Below are 15,950 nucleotides of genomic sequence, written 5' to 3'. Positions count from 1 at the left end.
TATGCTCAACATCACTAATCATCAGGGTAATGCAAATAAAAACCACAATGAGATATCACTTCACATCTGTCAGAGTGGGTAAAAAAAAAAACACAACAAGTAACATGTTGGCAAGGATGTTGACTAAAAGGAACCTTCATGCACCGTTGGTGGGAATTCATACCAGTGCGGCCACTGTGGAAAATAGAAGTTCTTCAAAAAATTAAAAATAGAAATATAACATGATCCAGTATTTATACCACAGGGTATTTACAGATATGAAAACATTAATTTCAAAAAATATATGCACTCTTATGTTTATATAAATATTATTTACAATTGCCAAATTATGGAAACAGTCCAAATGTCCACTGATAGATGAATGGGTAAAGATGATGTGATATATACAATAAACACTAATTTGAAAAAATATATTTGTATCTATATATCTATACATAAATAGAATATTTATTATATCTATTATATGTATTATATATATCTATATATAAATAAATACATAACTAGATTATGGATATAATGGACTATTAGCCATAAAAAAGAATGAGTTCTTGTCATTTGCAGCAACATAGAGCAACCCGTACACATCTACAGTGTATCGTGCTAAGTGAAATAAGTCAGAGAAAGACAAATGCCATATGATTTAACTCATATGTGGAATTTAAGAAACAAAGCAAATAAAGAAAAAAGGACAAACATAAAATCAGACTCTTAGCTATAGAGAATATGTTAATGGTAACCAGAGGGGAGATGGGTTGGAGGATGGGTGAAATAAATGAAGGGTATTGACATTAAACTTATCATGATGAGCACTGAGTAATGTATAGAATTGATGAATCACATTATACATCTGAAACTAATATAACACTGTATATTAATTATACTGGCATTAACGTAAAAAGGATACAGATAAAAATAAAAAACAGAACAAAAACAGATTTCAAAAACAAATCCATTAAAAAAAACTATCAAACCTTGAGTACAAACGTCATTGAAAAGGAAGCAAAAAACAAACACTATGAATCTATTAACATTTTCAACTAATGCTAATAAAGTTGGAAATATATCTACTGTCTAATTTTTATGATAATTGATGATACAAAATTCAAATAAAACAAAAATTGAGATATGAGTGATTATGACTGGATAAAAGTCTTCATATTATATATAATAAAATTATATATACTTAAGATGTAAAGAATAATATAATAAAATTATAGAATATCCAAGTGGGTTTACAAAGTGTGGATAACACTGTTTTCAAAACATGATGCTGATGGCACAAAGAAACCTAGAAATTAACCTTACTTTTAAATATCAGTGCATACAGCAAAAGAAACCATAAACAAAACTAAATGGCAACCTACTGAATGGGAGAAGATATTTTCAAACGATATATTTGATGAGGGGTTAATATCCAACATATATAAAAAAAACATGCAACACAACACCAAAAAACAAACAACTCAGTTAAAAAGTGAGCACAGAATCTGGTAGACATTTCCAAAGAACACACAGATGGCCAACAGGCATGAAAATATGCTTAACATCATTAAATATGAGAGAAATCCAAATCAAAAGCAAAATGAGATATGAATAGCTAAAATCAAAAAGACAAGAAAAAACAGTGCTGACACAGAGTACATAACCTAGAAATAAACCCACGTTTATATGGCCAATTAATCTACAACAAAGGAAGCAAGACTGTACAGCAGAGAAAAGACAGTCTCTTCACTAAAGGTTACTGGGACAACTGGACAGCTATTTGTAAAAGAATGAAACTGGGCCACTTTCTAACACCATATACAAAAAAAAAAATCTAAAAATGGACTAAAGACCTAAATGTAAGACCTGAAACTATAAAACTCTTTGAAATAAGCACAGGCAGCATTTTTTTCTGACATTGGCCATATAGCAACATGTTTCTAGATATATCTCCTAAGGGAAGGGCAACAAAAGCAAAAGTAAACTGTTGGGACTTCATTAAAACAAAAACAAAATCAAAAACAAAACAAAACAAAAAAACTTGTGCATAGTGAAGGAAACAATCAACAACAACAAAAAAGGCAACGTACTGAGTCAGAGAAGATATTTACAAATGATATATCTCATAAGGGGTTAATATAAAAATATATAAAGAATATACAAATCAACATAAGACAAACAGAAAAAAAATGATCCAATAAAAAAAAAATGGGCTGTGGACCTGAGTAGACATTTTTCCAAAGACATACAGACACATGAAAAGATGCTCAGCATCACTGATCATCAGGGAAATATAAATCAAAACCTTACACTAGTTTAAAATGGCTAAAATCAAAATGGCAAGAAATAACAAGTATTGATGAAGATGTGGAGGGAAAAGAACACTTGTGCACTTTTGGCAGGAATGTAATTTGGTGCAGTTTCTGTGGAAAACTGTATGGAGGTTCCTCAAAAAATTAAACATAGAAATACCATATGATTCAATAATTCCACTACTAAGTATTTACCCAAAGGGAAAAAATTGCTAATTTGAAAAGATATATGTATCTTTGTGTTCGTTGCAGCTTTATTTTCAATAGCCACAATATGGAAACAACTTAATTGTCCATCATAAATAAATGGGTGGCCACCTGGGTGGGTCAGTTGGTTGAGTGTCCAACTCTTGACTTCAACTCAAGTCATGATCCTGGGGATGTGGGATTGAGCCCCACATGGAGCCTGCTTCAGATTCTCTTTGTCTCTCCCTCTGCCCTTCTCCCATGCCTGCACTCTGTCTCAAAATAATTTTAAAAACCTTACAAAATAGATAAATGGATAAGAAAAATGTGATATGTGTGCATAAAATTACACAGCAATAAAAAATGATGAGATTTTGTCTTTTGAGGCAACACAGATGAAACTAGAGGCTATTATGCTTAGTGATATGTCAGACTGAGAAAGACAAATACAATATGATTCCACTCATATATGGAATCTAAAAAAATGAATAAACAAAAGCAGAATCAGACCTATAAATATAGAAAATAAGTTGATAGTTGCCAGAGGGTAGGGGGGTGAGGGTGTGGGAAAAATGGGTGAAATGGAGAGGGAGGTAGAAGTTTCCAGGTATGGAATCAATCAATCATAGGAATAAAAGGCACAGTATAAGAAATAAAGTTAATTACATTATAATAGCGATTTACTAGGACAGATGGTAGCTATACTTGTGATGTGCGCAGCATAATTTATAAACTTGTCAAATCGCTAAACTTTACACCTCAAACTAATGTAAAATTTTGTGTCAAATATTCAAATTAAAAAATATAGCAAAACCAAAATCATTACATTCAGGTATACAAGAAAACATGAACTATCAAATTATGGCATCTTTTGGTAAAATAACAATGTATATTTTCATTAAAATTTAGAATCTGAAAAAACAAAAATATAAATATCATCACTAAATTTTCTATATAACAACAACCATTAAGAATATGCAGTACAATTAAATATACCATTTCTAATAGCAGGGAAAGAATAAACTTAAAAAAATATATTGAACATTTATGAAGGAAACATAAAAAGTCTCCTGGGACAACTGAAGACAAATGCTTTTCCAGATGCTGTCCAAATTCTCAATTTTCCTTTAAAGCAAAATTTTTGAAAGAGTTGTAGATGGAGACTCTATTTCTTTCTAAACTTTATTGAGGTGAATTTTTTATGCAGCTAAATGCACATATCTCAAATGCACAGTTTAATGAGTTTTAAGAAAACTCATACAGTCATGTATTCATCACCCCATTCAAGAAATTGAACATTTTTTTTTAATTTTTTTTAACGTTTATTTATCTTTGAGACCGAGAGAAACAGAGCATGAACGGGGGAGGGTCAGAGAGAGGGAGACACAATCTGAAAGAGGCTCCAGGCTCTGAGCTGTCAGCACAGAGCCCGACGCGGGGCTTGAACTCACGGACCACGAGATCATGACCTGAGCCGAAGTCGGACGCTCAACCGACTGAGCCACCCAGGCGCCCCAAGAAATTGAACATTTTAATCACCCTTGGAAATTCCCTGTAACCTTGTACCAGTCAATCCTCTCTTATGCATAGGCAACCACACTTCTGATTTCAACTAATTAAAATGTGTTTTGCCTGTAACTGACTTTATAGAAGTGGAACCATACATATGTACCTGCTATAGACTGAATGTCTACACAATATTACCCCCAAATCCGCATATTGAAACCTAATCCCCGGTATCATGTTGTTAGGATGTGGAGCTTTTGAAAGGTAATTAGGTCATCAGGGTGGATCCCTTCTAAATGGGATTAGTGTCCTTAGAAAGAGGTCCCAGATAGCTTCCTCACCCACCATTCAAGGTTACAATGAAAAGACTGCTATCCAAACCAGGAAGCAGGTTCCCACCAGACACTGATTCTGCCTGTGTCTTGGCCTTGGATTTCCCAGCCTCCAGAATTGTGAAAAACAAATTTCTGTTGTTTATTAGCCACACAGTGTGTGATAATTTTGTTATAGCAGCCCAAATGGACTAAGACTGCACCCTTTTGTGTTTGGTTTCATTAGTTCAACATTATGTTTTATAGATTCAGCCATGTTGTTGCAGTGTTTTAGTGGTTTATTCTGATTTATTGCTGAGTATTAATTTACTGTATAAATACAGCACAATTTGATTATTCATTTTTATTTTTAAAGACATAAGGATAGTTTACCATTTATAGTTATTTTGAGTAAAGTGGCTATAAACATGCCACAGATGGTTTTGTGGACATATGTCTGCATATCTCTTGATCAAATACCTAGGAGTGGGATTGCTGAGTAATTGGGTAAGTATATATTTAAGTTCATGAGAAACTGATCAATGGTTTTCCAAAGTGGTTGAAGCATTTTACCTTTACAGAAAATTAGGAGATTTCCTGTTACTCCACCTGATCCCCAACACTTGGTATTTCATTTCAACTTGGTCATTTCATTTACTTGGTCATTTCATTTACTATGATATACTACTGAAATTGTTCTGATATTCATTACAATTTTAATTTTTACTTTTCTGGTGAAAAATGATATTGAGCACTTTTATAATGTGCTTTTGATCATTCATGTATCTTGTTTTGTGAAGTGACTACTCAAGTTTTTGCCCATTTGTTGCTTTTTTTTAATTTCAGATTTTTTGTTTTCTTCTGTTTTTTTTTTTATTGACCCATAGGGATTTTTTATATATCCTGGATACCTGTTTGTCATTTATAAAAAATTGGACATATTTTCCTCTCACTCTGAATATTGTATTTTTTTCTCTCATTTTTACAGTGGTGTCATTTGGTAAGCAAAAGTTTTGAAATATGCTAAATTAAACTTTGCTAATTTTTAAACATGCTGATTATATTTTTCTAAAAATATTTACATACACCAAGATCACAAAGGAAATTGCCAATGATTTCTTCTTCAAGTTTTAGAGTTGTAACTTTAATGTTTAGGTAGTTGCTTAATTTATGTTAATGTATGGTGTAAGGTAGGTTATAAAGGTCCATTTATTTCTTAATTTTATGTCTGTTAAGCATGATTTGTTGTTTGTTTTTATTTTTTTAATTAAGGTATAATTGACATATTAACTGCATTTGTTTCAAGTGTACAACATAATGATTCAATATTTGTACATACTGTAAAATGATCGCCTCAATAAGTTTAGTTAACATCTGTCACCGTGCATAGTTACAAAATTATTTTTCTTATGTTGAGAACTTTTAATATTTATTCTCTTAGCAACTTTCAAATATGCAATATAAAATTATTAACTAAAGTGGCCTTGCTATACATTACATCCTTATGACTTATTTTATTACTGAAAGTTTGTACCTTTTGATTTCCTTCATCCACTCTGCCTAGCCCCCAGTCCCTTGTCGCTGTCAACTATCAGTCTGTTCTCTGTATCTCTGAGCATGTTTTTGTGTGCTTGTTTTATGTTTTAGAGTCCACACATAAGTGAGATCATATGGTATTTTTCTTTCTCTGTCTGACTCATTTCACTTAGCATAATGCTGTCTCAAATGTCAGATTTCCTTCTTTTGATGTATGAATAATATTCATGTGTGTGTGTGTGCATATATATCATTTTTTTTATCCATTTGTCCATCAATGAACACTTAGGTCACTTCCATATCTCGGTTATAGTAAATAATGATATAACTGATTTACTCTCTTTTTAACTTTAAGTTAAACTTCAGTTTGTATATAGACACATAATAACAAGTAGGGTCAGCAAAAGTGATTTGCTTTTTCTTAATAGTTGGACACATCCTCAGCTATCCAATGCTTTTGCTACTATATAAAAAATAATCATTTAGATCATTGATTTTAAAAAGTCTTCTAGACATCCGGATGGCCAACAGGCACATGAAAAGATGTTCAACGTCGCTCCTTATCAGGGAAATACAAATCAAAACCACACTCAGATACCACCTCACGCCAGTCAGAGTGGCCAAAATGAAGAAATCAGGAGACTATAGATGCTGGAGAGGATGTGGAGAAACAGGAACCCTCTTGCACTGTTGGTGGGAATGCAAATTGGTGCAGCCGCTCTGGAAAACAGTATGGAGGTTCCTCAGAAAATTAAAAATAGACCTACCCTATGACCCAGCAATAGCACTGCTAGGAATTTATCCAAGGGATACAGGAGTAGTGATGCATAGGGGCACCTGTACCCCAATGTTTATAGCGGCACTCTCAACAATAGCCAAATTATGGAAAGAGCCTAAATGTCCATCAACTGATGAATGGATAAAGAAATTGTGGTTTATATACACAATGGAATACTACGTGGCAATGAGAAAAAACGAAATATGGCCTTTTGTAGCAACATGGATGGAACTGGAGAGTGTGATGCTAAGTGAAATAAGCCATACAGAGAAAGACAGATACCATATGGTTTCACTCTTATGTGGATCCTGAGAAACATAACAGAAACCCATGGGGGAGGGGAAGGAAAAAAAAAAAAAAAAAAGGTTAGAGTGGGAGAGAGCCAAAGCATTAGAGACTGTTAAAAACTGAGAACAAACTGAGGGTTGATGGGGGGTGGGAGGGAGGGCAGGGTGGGTGATGGGTATTGAGGAGGGCACCTTTTGGGATGAGCACTGGGTGTTGTATGGAAACCAATTTGACAGTAAATTTCATATATTAAAAAATAAAAAAAAAATATATAAAAAAAAAAATAATAAAAATAAAAAGTCTTCTAATACATAAGGACAGAAAATAACACCCTCCTACAGAAATGCATAGATTAAAAACAGTCTTATATTTAAAAAGCCTAACCTGGAGCCCCAGTATAAACACTGAAAAATAGGAATTGCTATAGTTGAAATGAATTTGAGAACTAGAATTTGAGCACAATTAATCTTTTTCACGTTCCCACCTTAATTATAAAAATGACTAGAATTTTGTTCAAATATTTTCTGGTCCAACACTTGATTTTTTAAATTGAATGAAAAGGAAAAAAAATGAGAACATTTCTGGGACTTCTATAGCATTGCACCAGGTGCTAAGATGGAGACCCTAATAAAAAACTGCAATGCCTAAAACAAACAAACAACCAAACAAAAAAGTATATATAAAATGATATATGCAAGGTATTATGGGAGATTAGCAGAGAATGGAATTAAGTCAGATTAGGGGAGTAACTAGGAAAATTAAGGAAATCTACAAAGAGGAATTTACTATTTACATGATAAAATTATAGTTTTATCCTGAACCATTCTATCCTCCTCCCTGGGGCAGGGATTGGCTCTGGAGAAAAATCTTTTTATAGAAATGGAAATTTATGTCTAGTGCAAATAGGTGACTTAAGGTGAAACAAAAGTTAGTGAATAAAAAATGTTTAATTAAGTAATGATTTTTCTATCTCATGAAATCAAACAAAGCTGGATTCTGTTGGATACTAAGGAAGAGGCTTAAAAGCCAAGTACCTGTTTAAATATGATTGATTTTTTTTCTAATATTCAAGGGAGGTTTTATATGATTAAGGATTTCTTTGAATGGCCTTGATAGATGATAGATAGATAGATGAATAGATAGATGATAGATTTTTTTTTTACTAAACAATAAATGAGTTGAAATACATTCATTAATGAAAAGCCAATCCTAAAATTTGTATGGAACCACAAAAGACCCCAAATAAAACAATCTTGAAAAAGAAAAAAAACTGGAGACATCACGATTTCGGATTTCAAGCTATATTACACTGCTGTAGTTGTCAAGACAGTATGGTACTAACACAAAAACAGACACATAGATCAATGGAACAGAACAGAAAACCCAGAAGTAGATCCACAACTATATGGTGAACTCATCTTTGACAAAGCAGGAATGAATATCCAATGGAAAAAAAGTCTCTTCAACAGACGGTATTTGGAAAACTGGACAGCAACATGCAGAAGAACGAAACTGGACCACTTTCTTACACCATACACAAAACTAAATTAAAAATGGATGAAAGACCTAAATGTGAGACAGGAAACCATCAAAATCTTAAAGGAGAAAACAGGCAACAACTTCTTTGACCTCAGTCATAACAAATTCTTAGTAGACATGTTGCTAAAATCAAGGGAAACAAAAGCAAGCATGAACCACTGGGACTTCAAGATAAAAAGCTTCTACACAGTGAAGGAAACAACCAACAAAACTAAAAGGCAGCCTACAAAATGGGAGAAGATATTTGCAAATGACGTATCTGATAAAGAGTTAGTATCCAAAATCTGTAAAGACCTTATCAAACTCAACACACAAGAAACAAATACCCCAGTTAAGAAAAGGGCAGAATACATGAATAGATACTTTTCCAAAGAAGACAGATGGCTAACACACACACTCAAAGATGCTCAACATCACTTCATCAAGGAAATACAAATCAAGACCGTGATGAGATACCACCTCACACCTGTCAGACAGACCAAAATTAATAACACAAGAAACAACAGGTGTTTGTGAGAATGCAGAGAAAGGGGAACCCCCTTACACTGTTGGTGGACTGCAAACTGGTGCAGCCACTCTGGAGAACAGTATGGAGGTTCCTCAAGAAACTAAAAATAGAACTAAAAATAGAACTACCATACAATCCAGCAATTGCATTCTTAGGTATTTACCCAAAGGATACAAAAATACAGATTTGAAGGGGTACATGAATCCCAATGTTTATAGCAACATTATCAACAATAGCTAAACTATGGAGAGAGTCCAAGTGCCCATCCACTGATGAATGGAAAAAGAAGGTGTGTTATAGGGGCACCTTGGTACATCAGTTGGTTGAGCGTCAGACTCTTGATTTCAGCTCATGCCATGATCACAGGGTCGTGGGGTTGAGCCCTGAGTTGGGCTCCATGCTGTGCATCTAGCTTGTTTAAGATTCTCTTTCCCTTTCTGCCCCTCTCCTGGCTCCCATCATACATATTTTAGGTTACTCTTCCTCCTGCTTCCCCTCCTGTTCATCCCCACTCATCTTCTTGTACCCTGCCTTCTTTCTTCCCTTCCATTTACTCCCTTTCTTCATCCTCCTCCTTCTCCTCCTTTCTGTCTTCTCATCATCTGCCTGGAAGAGAGAATATTTCCAATTTTGCCATTGATTTAATTATGCCTTAAATTAATGTGCTATTACACTCTGCATACACTTTCTATGTAACTTTAAAAGTAACTTGAAATCCTGTGGAAATTTTGTCTTATCAGAAACCTGCCTGTGGATGAAATGTCATTTGCAACATTATGATTATGGCACAACATTTTAAATAGATTTATTATAGAGGACTAAAATACTTATCATTAAAAGCATTTTTAGTATGATTTGCAATTTGACATTTTATCTAGAGAAGAAAATTTCTATGTGGATTGAAAAGAAATATTAAGAAGGAAATGTGTTTTTTTTTTATTTTTTAATTTTTTTTTAATTTTCAGAGAGAAAGAGAGAGAATGTATGCTCAGGGGAGGGGCAGAAAGACAGGGAGAGAGAGAATCCCAAGTAGGGTCCACGCTTTCAGCACAGATGTAAGGCATGAACTCACAAACCATGAGATCATGAAACGAGACCAAACCAAGACTTGCACACTTAACCGACTGAGCCACCAGGTGCCCCCAAATATGTTTTATAATTTCCTTCATACATGCAGAAATAGTCATTCTGACTCTATTTTAACTCTGTAATATACAGGAAAGCATTTTCTACTGCCAACTCAGTGCTTTTAAAAAGCTTTCCCCAGAGCTTTTAAAGAAAAGGAATGTTATTACCATAATTGGATAGTCTGTGACAACATTTTATAATTTCTTTGTTAATTATAATACTTAATATAGAGAAAATGAAATTTCAGTGTGTTTGAATTCAGTTGCACTGACATCTCCTCAGAAGATGCTAACCTTGGGATGTGCTGGGATTGTGAAAAAGAACAATTGCTGACCTTAGTATCTTATTTTCCATTGAGTTAACATTTTTCATATAATTAGTCCCAGTGTTATTTTTAAATTAACAGGTAAACAAATACTATGTTTTAAGTGAAGCAAACAACAGAAAATAGGAACATAACAAGAACATTTAAAGGGCATAGACTCAGTATGATAAGCACATTTAAACTAGAGTTCCAACTTAATCTTCACAAAAGTATATGTATCTTTTTATGTACTACCCCAAATAAGTAGACCATCAGGCTTAACATACAGCAATTTTCCATATGTTTAAGTAACTTGTGTGGCTTATTGATAAGGTAATTGTGTATAACTTTCAGAATATATTTTATGCATAAATGTAGCCACTGATAATAAAATATTTTAATAAAAACACAAACTAAAATTGCCAGACAACTAGTATCCAGTTCATGACAAAAGTGTACTTGAAACAATTGATATTCTACGTTAGATGGTGTATGGGGCTTTCAAAGCATTTTTTCCTCAGGCCTGACTTCTCTAATATCTATCTCTATTTTCAGGTAAATCAACAGAAACCTACATACTTGAGCTCTAATGCTATATAATCTTCTGTGGAAATGATTACATTTATTTTCAACTTAATATTACCACAGTTTTTACTTAGAGTCACTAATAGATGTGCCTATTTGACATGCTTTTTCTACAGCTTTTGGAAAACAACATTTATAACACTGAATAATATAATGTATTTGTCCATTATATTATTTAGTGCTCTCATAATATACTTGTATAATAAATATATTTTTAAATCACTAGTTATTTTCTTAATCTAGTGTTATGCTTCATTTAACTGGCTAATAATAAGAGGTATGTAAACTGACACATTTCAAATTTTGCAAGGGAGCATAATGTGAATAGTAAAAAAAATATACATTGAAAATATTAAACATCACATATTAAGCATTTGAGTATAGATAAAGTTTATATGTGGTACATTTAATTCATATTTGGATTTAGGGAAACAGCGAGGGTTGGGGCAAAAGTTAAAGTAACAATTATCAAGTTATTAAATCAATGATCAAAATAGCCAGATTAAGGTCATCATTTTCAGTCTTCTTATTTCCATCTTCTTTTTAAAGTTTATTTATCTATTTTGAAAGAGAGAGAGAGAGAGAGAGAGAGAGAGAGAGAGAGAGAGGAAGTGGGGGACGGGCAGAGAGAGAAGGAGAGACACAAGCCCAAGCAGATTAAGCTCATCATTTTCAGTCTTCTTATTTCAGTCCTCTTCTTAAAGTTTATTTATTTATTTTGAGAGAGAGAGAAAAACAGAGAGAGAGAGAGACAGAGAGAGACAGCAAGCCTTGAGTGGGGGAGGGGAAAAGAGAGAAGGATAGACAGAATCCCAAGCAGGCTCCCCACTGTCAGCACAGAGCCTGACACAGGGCTAGATCTCATGAACTGTGAGATCATAACCTGAGCCAAAATCAAGAGCCACATGCTTAATGGACTGAGACACCTAGGTGTCCCTATTTTAGTCTTCTTTTTTTTATTTATTTTGAGAGAGTGAGAGATAGAGCGAGTGGGGGAGCAGTAGAGGGAGAGAGGGAGAGAGAGAATCCCAAGCAGGCTCGATACTGTCAGTGAAGAGCCTGATGTGGGGCTCAATCTCACAACCTGAGCCAAGATCAAGAGTCGAACGCTTAACCAACTGAGCCACCCAGGCACCCTTCAGTCTTCTTAATAAGACTTAAATCTATCAACTATTCATGTAGTTAATTCTGTGATAACTGACCTATATTACATATAGTACGTCTTCTATACCTACAACTCTGTAATCTCCCCTTCCACCCCTTAAAAATATTTTACAAAGCAGAATTGCTTGAATAGATTTTATGGTTAGAAGCTATAGACACACCCAGAGAATCATGGATCTGAGAGATAGTTCTAAATTTGGTTCAACTCAAAGCAGTGGTGTGTTAGTAAAATGTTTAATTAAAATGACTTTCCAGAAATATAAAGTCCTGATTTGTAGTGTTTCCTGATTTTTGTGGTGTAAATTACTTCCTTCATGGCTAATTCCAAAGTACCAGTACATCACTAGTCATTGAACCACAAAGCTGGGAAGAGATGAGTGCAGTTAGCTCTTAAGATCCAGTATTCAGAATTGAGCAAACCACTAGACCAAAGTGATCAACCTTTAATCTAGGAAGTCCTAGAATGATAACACCCAGCAGACAGTGGTAACCTGGCAGCTTGTTACACTGTTAGTCATCTCTGCAATTTTGTTCTTTCCATCTAAATGAGTTCTTGTTACAATCTAAACTAATTTCATTTTATATTATTTGAAGATGAAATTGGGCTGGTTCAGTATTTTTTTTTTTAATATTCACCCTTCCTGCCTTTGAAGATCATAAGTGACCTTTTGGCATTCTTTTTTGAAATACTCACCTGAATCTGCTTTTGTTTTTTCTTTAAATCCCATGTAGTAGTCAGATATCACAAATCATATTTGAGCTATATAGTTTTGGCTTAGGAAGTTTGTTCAAGTTATAGTGGCTCTCACATCATTCACTAGCACTTTTATCAACTGCATGAGCAGAAAACGAGTATTTTCAGTTAATTTAAATTTTCTTGTAAATACTTGACCACATTTTGGTACATCCTATATATTTGGTCATTTTCTGTAGACTCTTCAGCTTTCTTCCTTTTATTTTCTTTTCATTTTTCTTTACCTTCCTTTCCTATATATGTACGTATCTCTATTACTGACTCTAAAAAACACGATTACATTTTTTCTAATAATAAATGATATTTGGACTTCACATACTATATGAAATTATTGATCCACTGGAGTAGCAATGGTGAAGATAATAGAATTCAAGGTAAGAGAGGCCTAAGTTCAAATATGATGGTAGTGGTGGGGCTTTGGGTAAATTGCTTAAAGTCCTTGAATCGTATTTCTCTTATTCGTAAAGTATAAATAATATCTACCTATGATTTCATTGTAAGAATGAAATAGTATCTGTGTTGTTCGCTAGTACATTATAAGAGCTGACTAAATGCTAACCAGTAGAAGCAGTGGTGTATTGTAATAAGATTTACAATATATTACATTTAAATAATAGAAATAAATGTACATTACATTAGCTTTCAAAATATGTCACATTCCCCTTTCAGAGACACTTATATGAACTTCAAAATCTGTTTGCTGGGACACTGTCAAGAGTTTGGGATATATTCTCTACGCAACCCCACTAGCAAACGTTTTTTCAAATTAATGAATTGTTAAGGATCTTGAGAATTCCATGTGAGACAAAAAGAACACTTCCCAATCCTTTAAAGTGGTACATGTTTGCAAGTTATAATCTCTTTTTTTAATGTTTATTTATTTTGTGAGAGAGAGAGAAAGTAGGGGAGGGGCAGAGAGAGAGGGAGACACAGAATCTGAAGCAGGCTCCAGGCTCTGAGCTGTCAGCACAGAGCCCGATGCAGGGCTCGAATTCACAAACCATGATATCATGACCTGAGCCGAAGTTGGATGCTCAACTGACTGAGCTACCCAGGCACCCACCCCCCCTTTTTAATGTTTATTTATTTTTAGAGAGAGAGTGAGCAGAAAGTTAGAATCTCTTAATTCACTGCATTGATACTCCAGCTCTAATTACACCACTGACTCTAATTGTGTGTGGCCTTATAATGAAAATATGTACTTCTACCAGTGTGTGCATAGTTGTGGTATCTCCAATAATGTTTCTGTATTTTGGCTTTGGTACCCATGTGTACTATTTTGCAGGTTCCCCAATGATGCTATACCAAACTAAGCAGATAATTTTGGATACTATTTTTGCCTTACAAATTGTTTTGAGGGACTGCGCAAATTAGCGTCACTTGCAAACTTTTTTATTTCCACAGAAATTAATAACACTTGAAAATATTGGTTCTCATTGAATCCAGTACCACCTGCCCATTTCATTGCTTCTTAATGAATGCTTCAAAACTCCATGCCATTAATAAAATAATAAAGCCACCCTTAAGTACCTGGTTTTCAGTTCAGGAATTGCTGCTGTACTGCCCAGCTCTTCCAATATCTTTTTTTTTTTTTCTGGACTTTAAAACTTCTCAACAATTCTTTTTGCTGCCAACCAACCTCTACATTTGTATCAAGATTATGTTTTGTGCAGCTTCTATTCCTTAATCTTGAATTTGGTCACTCAAATTTTGGACCTGCTGTTTGACTTGTTCTTGCTTCCACTTCCTACTTAAATCGGAGCACTTGGTCACTTAAATTTACATTTCCCAGGAATGTTCCCCAGATAATCTCCAAGCACCCTATAAAGAATAGGATTATATTCTTAATATTTGTTCTAATAATTAATATATACAGATTTAAAATAGTCATACAGAATTTTGGGAATAAAAGGATGTAAAATAAACTTTAACAATAAAAATATACCTAGGTGTTTTTCCAAATAAAATTTACAAGAACATAGTTTTATTAAAATCTCTAAGAAATCTGTATTTTAACCATAAAGGTGAATATTTTATAGGCCATTGTTAATATATTATGGAAATTATTTGAATATTAATAAGACGACCTCAAGGCTCAACCGACCATGGTGGAGGCATAGGCGGCACCGGTATAGGCGCTGTGACCGCGGCTGGCTGCGCTCTCCTCCAGGGGAGCCTTAGAGCTGACCCCCAGGGAAAGGACCCCAGAAGAAGGCTTCAGGGGAAAAGTGAGGCGCTCCTGGTAACCCACCTTTTCCCTGTCACATGATTCCACTGGACTGGAAGAGGAAACCCAAGGCTGTCATGGTGCCCTGACAGGAATCTTCAAAAATCCATCTCAACTATTTGGGGTGCTACCCAAACCTGTGATCTATCACTTCCCCTGGGAAGTCAGTACCGGCCAACTTCCCGACCTGGGATACTGAGAACATTCAGCAGATTGTGCCTCTATGACATGACTCAATCCCAAGTGACCCTAAACGCTCAGCACGGATCTACTAGATCCTAGTCTGTACCAAGTTGGTGGAGCCGTCCAAGCCCGGGTGGAGTCCCTGTACCTTATCTTGGGAAGCTCCAGCACCAGAAGGATGGAGGCTCCGTGGTGAAAGCCTGGGTACTGACTTGTGTGAATGAATGAATCTACGCTCCTTAGAACAAGCTTTCCTGGAGCAGAGGAGGTACCAGCAAGAAAGGAACACAGACAGTAGGAAATGACAATTAATGGCAATATTCTCCCCAACCTGCTCCTGAGGTCAAGCCCACTGGAGATGCCAGAGCCAAGGCAGAGATGATGCAGGACCTTCGCCTGAGACAGCCTTTGTATGGAGGCGGAAAGACGAGGAGGGTTTGCTAATTTGGATTGTCCCAGACACATTCCCACCCTCCCACCCCAATGCCAACCTAGAAGGAGGCTGAGCTGTGGAGCACTGGGGACTGAGCCTCAAGTGGGAATATGGAGAGCTCTGGAAGGTCTTCAAGAATAAAAGCCCCCATGGGGGAGACCTTGAAAAAAAATTACAAATAAAGACCACCTCAAATTATGAAAATTTAAAGACCTGCTTATATAAG

At 34.9% G+C, this 15,950-nt stretch overlaps 1 pseudogene; it reads left to right on the top strand.

The window, feature by feature from the left end:
- The first annotated feature begins 4,221 nt into the window (after positions 1–4,221).
- On the top strand, positions 4,222–15,596 carry LOC102964943 (annotated as a pseudogene).
- Positions 15,597–15,950: the final 354 nt, after the last annotated feature.

The sequence above is a fragment of the Panthera tigris genome, chromosome X, assembly GCF_018350195.1.
Source record: "Panthera tigris isolate Pti1 chromosome X, P.tigris_Pti1_mat1.1, whole genome shotgun sequence".
Classification (NCBI taxonomy): Eukaryota; Metazoa; Chordata; class Mammalia; order Carnivora; family Felidae; genus Panthera; species Panthera tigris.
Note: the sequence above shows the minus strand (reverse complement) of the source record. Positions and strands in the feature narration are given on the sequence as shown.